This window comes from Littorina saxatilis, linkage group LG16 (assembly GCF_037325665.1).
Source record: "Littorina saxatilis isolate snail1 linkage group LG16, US_GU_Lsax_2.0, whole genome shotgun sequence".
NCBI lineage: Eukaryota > Metazoa > Mollusca > Gastropoda > Littorinimorpha > Littorinidae > Littorina > Littorina saxatilis.
In genome coordinates, this window is record NC_090260.1 from 48278051 (window position 1) to 48287263 (window position 9213).

The 9213-nt window shown below is 41.6% G+C and overlaps 1 long non-coding RNA gene across 1 annotated transcript in view; it reads right to left on the reverse strand.

The window, feature by feature from the left end:
* LOC138951133 (uncharacterized) overlaps window positions 1-9213 on the reverse strand; it is an 11519-nt gene extending 2306 nt beyond the window's left edge. The window contains exons 1-4 of the long non-coding RNA XR_011451002.1: window positions 9011-9213; window positions 6170-6252; window positions 4495-4587; window positions 2231-2309 (exon numbers count right to left, since the gene is read on the reverse strand). This is a non-coding gene — a long non-coding RNA (uncharacterized lncRNA). The remainder of the gene's footprint in view (window positions 1-2230; window positions 2310-4494; window positions 4588-6169; window positions 6253-9010) is intronic.

A 9213-nucleotide genomic window follows, 5' to 3' on the forward strand; every position in this document is an offset into this window, starting at 1 on the left:
TGTGTGTGTGTGTGTGTGTGTGTGTGTGTGTGTGTGTGTGTGTGTGTGTGTGTGTGTGTGTGTGTGTCTGTCTGTCTGTCTGTGTGTGTGTGTGTAGAGCGATTCAGACCAAACTACTGGACTGATCTTTATGAAATTTGACATGAGAGTTTCTGGGAATGATATCCCCGGATATTTTTTCCTTTTTTCGATAAATGTCTTTGATGACGTCATATCCGGCTTTTTGTAAAAGTTGAGGCGGCACTGTCACACCCTCATTTTTCAATCAAATTAATTGAAATTTTGGCAAAGCAATCTTCGACAAAGGCCGGGATTTGGTATTGCATTTCAGCTTGGTGGCTTAAAAACTAATGAGTGAGTTTGGTCATTAAAAATCGGAAACTTGTAATTAAAATTATTTTTTTATTAAACGATCCAAAATCAATTTCATCTTATTCTTCGTCATTTGCTGATTCCAAAAACATATAAATATTTTATATTTGGATTAAAAACGAGCTCTGAAAATTAAAAATATTAAAATTATGATCAAAATTAAATGTCCGAAATCGATTTAAAAACAATTCCGTCTTATTCCTTGTCGGTTCCTGATTCCAAAAACATATAGATATGATATGTTTGGATTAAAAACACGCTCAGAAAGTTAAAACGAAGAGAGGTACAGAAAAGCGTGCTATGCAGCACAGCGAAACCACTACCGCGCTGAACAGGCTCGTCAGTTTCACTCCGTTTTGCACAAGCGGCAGACTACGGTCATTGTGAAAAAATGCAGTGCGTTCAGTTTCATTCTGTGAGTTCGACTGAGCTTGACTAAATGTTGTATTTTTGCCTTACGCGACTTGTTTAGTAGCCATAGAATTATTGAGAGATGCAAGCCTTCCTTTTTTTATAAAGAAGGCTCTCATACTCTTGTTTTGTTTGTGCTCACTTCCCCGTGAAGGGGCAGCGAATTACATGCTTTTTCGGGTCTCGCGCAAGATATTGAGTATTTTGAACATATTTGTCTTGCATGGCTCCTTTTGGAGTGCCAGACCAGAATCTCAGGTTCTTTCGTTTTAAACGGATAGAAGCAAATTATTGCAAAACAGCGCTGACTAGATGGGCTTCCACACTCATTGAACAAGCTTATGAGTGTGGCAGTCAAATGGGGGGGGGGAGCGTTCAGTCCTTCCTCTGCGTTCTCCTAGAACTCATGGAGCCAGAGCTTGGGCCGCTTATTTGGCGGTTCTGCGACCAGGCAAAATCTCGAACGGCCTCAGAGCGGTGTTTTGGACGTTTTTGAGACGTCTTTCTTAAACTACTTTCTGCGGGTCTCTCTAGTACCCGCCGGGATGGTAGTAGTTGCTTACCAGTCATGGTATTAGTTGCTTACCAGTCATGGTAGTAGTTGCTTACCAGTCATGGTAGTAGATGCTTACCAGTCATGGTAGTAGTTGCTTACCAGTCATGGTAGTAGTTGCTTACCAGTCATGGTAGTAGTTGCTTACCAGTCATGGTAGTAGTTGCTTACCAGTCATGGTAGTAGTTGCTTACCAGTCATGGTAGTAGTTGCTTACCAGTCATGGTAGTAGTTGCTTACCAGTCATGGTAGTAGCTGCTTACCAGTCATGGTAGTAGTTGCTTACCAGTCATGGTAGTAGTTGCTTACCAGTCATGGTTGAAGCAGGCCGGATTCTTACCAGAAATAAGTGAGTTTCCCGCCACCTTTTGTAGCAATCTACTATATACATGTATGTGAGTTGGAGTAAGAATATGTGATTTAATCGAAAATTTCAATAATAAATTTTCATCAAACTGACCTAACTCACATAGTAAATTCCCTCCCAACCTACCCCGCAATCGTTATTAATTGTTGAAGGTGGTGTTTCACTGGGAATGACTATACCGGCGGTATGTACCGCGCATGTGCGGGCTGCCGGTGAGGGGAGGTAACTACCAGGGCCTTGGCTTCAAGGTTTTGTTTTGTTTTGGGAGTTACCTCCCCCTGTTACCAGGGTCTGTACTTCAATGTCCAAGCATCAAACGGAAGTGTGTGTGTGTCCATGCGCTTGTGTGTGTGTGTGTGTCTGTGTGTGTGTGTGTGTGTGTGTGTGTGTGTGTGTGTGTGTGTGTGTGTGTGTGTGTCATAAGTGGTTACGCATAAACAAAAAACGCCTGCTTTTTAAGTACTTGGATTACTTATTTGAATTTGCAGCTCACACTACACAGACCCCTGGGAGCCAAAAATACTCACATAAACTCGCTAAATTCCACATAGCTTTCTTCGTTTAAATAAGTATTCTTCTTGGTCCGTGTGTATTTTGGCCGCAGGTCTGTGGACACACGATACGTCACATTGCACCATTAAATACGTCCAATTGCACCATTAAATACGTCCCATTGTACCATTAAATACGCCACATTGCACCATTAAATACGTTTCGTTGCACCATTTAATATGTCACATTGCACCATTGAATACGTCACATTGCACCAATAAATACGTCCCATTGCACCATTTAATATGTCACATTGCACCATTAAGTGTAGTCACTATTCGAAAATGCAACGAGTGTTAATTTGGTACAAAACAGCAAGCCATGTAGTATTCTGTTTATCCTACATACTGTACTTACGTGTATTTTACTGTTTGTCTCGGTGACTTTGGCATCATAAGCAGTGGAAAAACAGGTCCCTGCCAGACTTGCTTGACATGACCTCAGTTACATGATATACATGATGGCCGAGTGGTAACGCACTTGCGCTCGGAATCGAGAGGTTGCGTGTTCGACCCTGGGTCAGGCCGCTATTTTCTCCCCCCTTTCCTAACCTAGGTGGTGGGTTCAAGTGCTAGTCTTTCGGATGAGACGAAAAACCGAGGTCCCTTCGTGTACACTACATTGGAGTGTGCACGTTAAAGATCCCACGATTGACAAAAGGGTCTTTCCTGGCAAAATTGTATAGGCATAGATAAAAATGTCCCACAAATACCCGTGTGACTTGGAATAACAGGCCGTAAAAAGTAAATATTCGCCGTAATGGCTTGAGATTTACTGGTCGATGTGAATGCGTGATGTATTGTGTAAAAAATTCCATCTCACACGGCAGAAATTAATATGTAAATCGCCGTGAGCTCTTGTGAGAAAGGGCGATTAATAAATGTCCATTATTATTATTATTATTATTATTATTATTATTATTATTATTATTATTATTATTATTATTATTATTATTATCTCACGGGTGTCTCTCTCACGTATGTAGGATAAAATGAGTTAACATGCTCAAACTCGCTTCCTCGATATCTATCATCATACAAATAACGTGACTGAATGATAAGTTTTTCTTTGTCTAGCAGATTCTTGAAAATGTTGGTGTTTTGTAAGCGTTTAACAACATCAGAAAAAGTGTTCGAAGACTCTTTTGATTTCATCAGTCACCTTCATTAACAGCTATTGTTTTCAGCGTGGCGATAGGGTCCGATATTTAGACGAGACAAGTATAATGCGGACGAGTCAAAGACGAGTCGCATTATACTTGTTCGAGTCTAAATATCGGACCCTATTGCTACGCTGAAAACACAATAGCGTTTATATAGCTATTCTGACATTATAATTATTCTCTGTTAAAACCATGTTTTTGTCAGCAACAGCTACCAGAATGGTCCATGTCGTTGATTGCAGATGACGGTTATAGTGCGCATATCCCTTCGCGCATGTATCCACGGAAATCACCGAACATTAAACCCACGGATATGCAAAGGGAGAAGACTCGAGATAACCGGCTGTTTAGCATTACGTCAATATGCTAGGAATCATATGACGTCATGACGTATCATGCTTGCCTACGTATATATATATTCTATGTTTGAAACTCTGACTTCTGTTAGAGAGACCGGTAACTTAAAATGTATTTAAACATTGGACGACGTTCTATGTGACAGGAGAGTTTGCTGAATTTGTGTTTTTCTTTGGAAAGATCGTCTGCTAGAATCAGAGATAGGTCGCTTCAGATTGCAGCTTCTTGAACTTTGCAAGGTTTGTTGCCTGTTAAAGAACGGGATTTTACACGTAATGTATGTTATGTACAGTAAGCAAAAAAACTATAAAAAAAAAAAAACCAAAGCAAATGGCATCGTCTGTCGACTAGTCACAGAAACAAACCTGGCGAGGTATGCGTGTGCGTTATACACGTGGAAGAAACCGGAACCATGCGTCTTTATTATTGCCGATATCCAAAAAAAACAAGAAAGGTAGGTTGTTGGAACGTTTGTTATTGACAAAACAATACATCACAGATATTTCGACCCAACGGTCTTTTAAGTGAACAGACAAACAAATATTCACACACAACTTATCTTGATAGTTCTATCAGTTTACGTCCGCTCGTCTGGAAGCCGAGCGAATGAATAGAACTATCACGATACGTTTTGTGTAAATATTTGTTTGTCTGTCAGTGTAGTTTTATGCTTTGTCTGTCTGCATGTTTGTCTGTCTGTGTGTTTGCACTTATACTCACGCATATCTCCGGTGCGTTTATTCAGCTTTTCCAATGATGTGTGTTGCCTGGTAGTATGGTACACACGGTCTTCGGAAAAAATCAGATTCCTCCCTGGAATCAAAACGGAGATAATACCTTTCAGCATTTTTTAAGACAATAATTGCGCGAGGTCAATGGGTCACTTTTCTCACCTACGCTTTTCTGTGGCAATAGAGAGTTATAGCAGGACGGTGGTCGTCGTGTCGATGAAATAACCAATCAGCGTCGTCGTTTCGATGAAAGAGCTGCACGGGGAGGTTGGTCTTTAAGCATATTAACTGGTCAAGTTTCCTGGTATTCCCGTTAGCATAGCTTTCCGGGCGCCTGCTGTGGCACAGCAAAGGGATTCTAGTTCAAAATACCCTACAGTCACTAGTCGACAGTGTGATAGCTCTTTAAATAGCTTAGATCAGAAGTCTATCATCTGGAAGTATTTATCTACTATTACCAGCAGTCGACACGCGGTGATACATAATTATGCCCTTTGACTTTTCCTCGGGGATATCCCGTCCTAAAAATAGAATACGAGATTTTGGGAAAGCTGTTCAAGGGCACTCACGCACATGCGATATTCAATTTTTAAAACACGAATCAAAACCTTTGGGATAAATCAAAAAAGAATAAAATACAAGAATATAGAGTTTAGAAAAGAAGGGAAAAAAGGTTAAAAAAATCATGTTTTACAAAAGTCTTTGGGGACCCGAAACCGCCGGCATTGGAGGCAAACGTCATTCCACCCCGCCACAAGGCCGCTTACGCGTGAACATTAAAACTTGAACTGCCAAAATAACTGCCACGTACCCGGGTCAGTTTTCAAATCGAGCATTTGTTGACCGATCCCGCTAGAAGTAATCAATATAAATGCAACTTTTTTTTAAATTTATTATTATTTCGATTCATTTCATAATCCCTCTCCCCCCTCCCCCACTCAAAATGTAAACACTAGGGACTTCCAGAGTCGCCTTCGTCAAAACTTCGGTTGTGCCGATCTACGTGAATTTGCTTCTGTAAAATGTTCATTTTGGAGGCCCAGTGCAAAAACACAGACACCCACACAAAAGGTATACAAACGCAGCTTAATTCAGATCTAGATCTAGACTCCAAGCTTGACACATCCTGTCATATTTTCCTTTCCTTGGTTGCTACTTCGTAACTCCCAATCATGTGTTCCCAAGGCGATTAGTGATGCCGTTGTTGTCAGCAACATGATTTCCCCCACGTTCCCCTCATGTTCTTGCGATGGAGGCTCGAACATATATGGAACAACACGATTGTGGTTTACCACGTTTTGTGCGCCACGACTGTCGTCCATAATGCTCTCTTCCTAAGCCTACGTCACAGGCACTTGCAGGCGCGTCGGGAGTTCTCGGGTTTTCTCAGCAAAGTCCGGATGAGCAAATTTAGTACGCATGCCAGTTGGCGAACGGCTGAGCGCAGAGCGGTTAAAGTGCAGAAAACTGACATAACTGGAACCCCTCTACACACACACAAAACTGTACTTGGAGGGTTTAAACACACTTTAAACACCGCATCGCATTGTTGTAACACAAAGACACAATTAAAAGCATAATCGTACAGTGACAAGTTGCACTGTGGCTTTGGAAGGGGACAGACAGAAAGACGGAGCCAAGGAAGTGCAGCTAATGTTTCTTACCTGCGATCGAAATCAGGAGAAGAACGAGAAAGAGACAGCGTGCATACATCATCCCACTTCAACTTGTTGTCTCGGGTTAAAGGCTGGAAAACAACAGACATCATCCCACTTCAACTTGTTGTCTCGGGTTAAAGGCTGGAAAACAACAGACATCATCCCACTTCAACTTGTTGTCTCGGGTTAAAGGCTGGAAAACAACAGACATCATCCCACTTCAACTTTTTGTCTCGGGTTAAAGGCTGGAAAACAACAGACATCATCCCACTTCAACTTTTTATTTCGGGTTAAAGGCTGGAAAACAACAGACATCATCCCACTTCAACTTTTTGTCTCGGGTTAAAGGCTGGAAAACAACAGACATCATCCCACTTCAACTTTTTGTCTCGGGTTAAAGGCTGGAAAACAACAGACATCATCCCACTTCAACTTTTTGTCTCGGGTTAAAGGCTGGAAAACAACAGACATCATCCCACTTCAACTTTTTGTCTCGGGTTAAAGGCTGGAAAACAACAGACATCATCCCACTTCAACTTGTTGTCTCGGGTTAAAGGCTGGAAAACAACAGACATCATCCCACTTCAACTTTTTGTCTCGGGTTAAAGGCTGGAAAACAACAGACATCATCCCACTTCAACTTTTTGTCTCGGGTTAAAGGCTGGAAAACAACAGACATCATCCCACTTCAACTTTTTGTCTCGGGTTAAAGGCTGGAAAACAACAGACATCATCCCACTTCAACTTTTTGTCTCGGGTTAAAGGCTGGAAAACAACAGACATCATCCCACTTCAACTTTTTGTCTCGGGTTAAAGGCTGGAAAACAACAGACATCATCCCACTTCAACTTTTTGTCTCGGGTTAAAGGCTGGAAAACAACAGACATCATCCCACTTCAACTTTTTGTCTCGGGTTAAAGGCTGGAAAACAACAGACATCATCCCACTTCAACTTTTTGTCTCGGGTTAAAGGCTGGAAAACAACAGACATCATCCCACTTCAACTTTTTGTCTCGGGTTAAAGGCTGGAAAACAACAGACATCATCCCACTTCAACTTTTTGTCTCGGGTTAAAGGCTGGAAAACAACAGACATCATCCCACTTCAACTTTTTGTCTCGGGTTAAAGGCTGGAAAACAACAGACATCATCCCACTTCAACTTTTTGTCTCGGGTTAAAGGCTGGAAAACAACAGACATCATCCCACTTCAACTTTTTGTCTCGGGTTAAAGGCTGGAAAACAACAGACATCATCCCACTTCAACTTTTTGTCTCGGGTTAAAGGCTGGAAAACAACAGACATCATCCCACTTCAACTTTTTGTCTCGGGTTAAAGGCTGGAAAACAACAGACATCATCCCACTTCAACTTTTTGTCTCGGGTTAAAGGCTGGAAAACAACAGACATCATCCCACTTCAACTTTTTGTCTCGGGTTAAAGGCTGGAAAACAACAGACATCATCCCACTTCAACTTTTTGTCTCGGGTTAAAGGCTGGAAAACAACAGACATCATCCCACTTCAACTTTTTGTCTCGGGTTAAAGGCTGGAAAACAACAGACATCATCCCACTTCAACTTTTTGTCTCGGGTTAAAGGCTGGAAAACAACAGACATCATCCCACTTCAACTTTTTGTCTCGGGTTAAAGGCTGGAAAACAACAGACATCATCCCACTTCAACTTTTTGTCTCGGGTTAAAGGCTGGAAAACAACAGACATCATCCCACTTCAACTTTTTGTCTCGGGTTAAAGGCTGGAAAACAACAGACATCATCCCACTTCAACTTTTTGTCTCGGGTTAAAGGCTGGAAAACAACAGACATCATCCCACTTCAACTTTTTGTCTCGGGTTAAAGGCTGGAAAACAACAGACATCATCCCACTTCAACTTTTTGTCTCGGGTTAAAGGCTGGAAAACAACAGACATCATCCCACTTCAACTTTTTGTCTCGGGTTAAAGGCTGGAAAACAACAGACATCATCCCACTTCAACTTTTTGTCTCGGGTTAAAGGCTGGAAAACAACAGACATCATCCCACTTCAACTTTTTGTCTCGGGTTAAAGGCTGGAAAACAACAGACATCATCCCACTTCAACTTTTTGTCTCGGGTTAAAGGCTGGAAAACAACAGACATCATCCCACTTCAACTTTTTGTCTCGGGTTAAAGGCTGGAAAACAACAGACATCATCCCACTTCAACTTTTTGTCTCGGGTTAAAGGCTGGAAAACAACAGACATCATCCCACTTCAACTTTTTGTCTCGGGTTAAAGGCTGGAAAACAACAGACATCATCCCACTTCAACTTTTTGTCTCGGGTTAAAAGCTGGAAAACAACAGACATCATCCCACTTCAACTTTTTGTCTCGGGTTAAAGGCTGGAAAACAACAGACATCATCCCACTTCAACTTTTTGTCTCGGGTTAAAGGCTGGAAAACAACATACATCATCCCACTTCAACTTTTTGTCTCGGGTTAAAAGCTGGAAAACAACAGACATCATCCCACTTCAACTTTTTGTCTCGGGTTAAAGGCTGGAAAACAACAGACATCATCCCACTTCAACTTTTTGTCTCGGGTTAAAGGCTGGAAAACAACAGACATCATCCCACTTCAACTTTTTGTCTCGGGTTAAAGGCTGGAAAACAACAGACATCATCCCACTTCAACTTGTTGTCTCGGGTTAAAAGCTGGAAAACAACAGACATCATCCCACTTCAACTTGTTGTCTCGGGTTAAAGGCTGGAAAACAACAGACAAATGAGATCACGTAAATCTATGTCAAAACATTTTGTTCGTGTGATTTAGATCACAAGAAAAAGATTAGTCTTACAATTGTAATACCTACCAAAAAGTAAGAGAACCTTCCGTTGGCTGTAGCGATTGACTTTTCGTTGGCAGTAGTGGTTGACTTCTCGTGGGCTGTAGCGGTTGACTTCTCGTTGGCTGTAGCGATTGACTTCTCGTTGGCAGTAGTGGTTGATTTTCCGTTGGCTGTAGCGATTGACTTCTCGTTGGCTGTAGCGGTTGACTTCTTTTCTGAAGACGTGA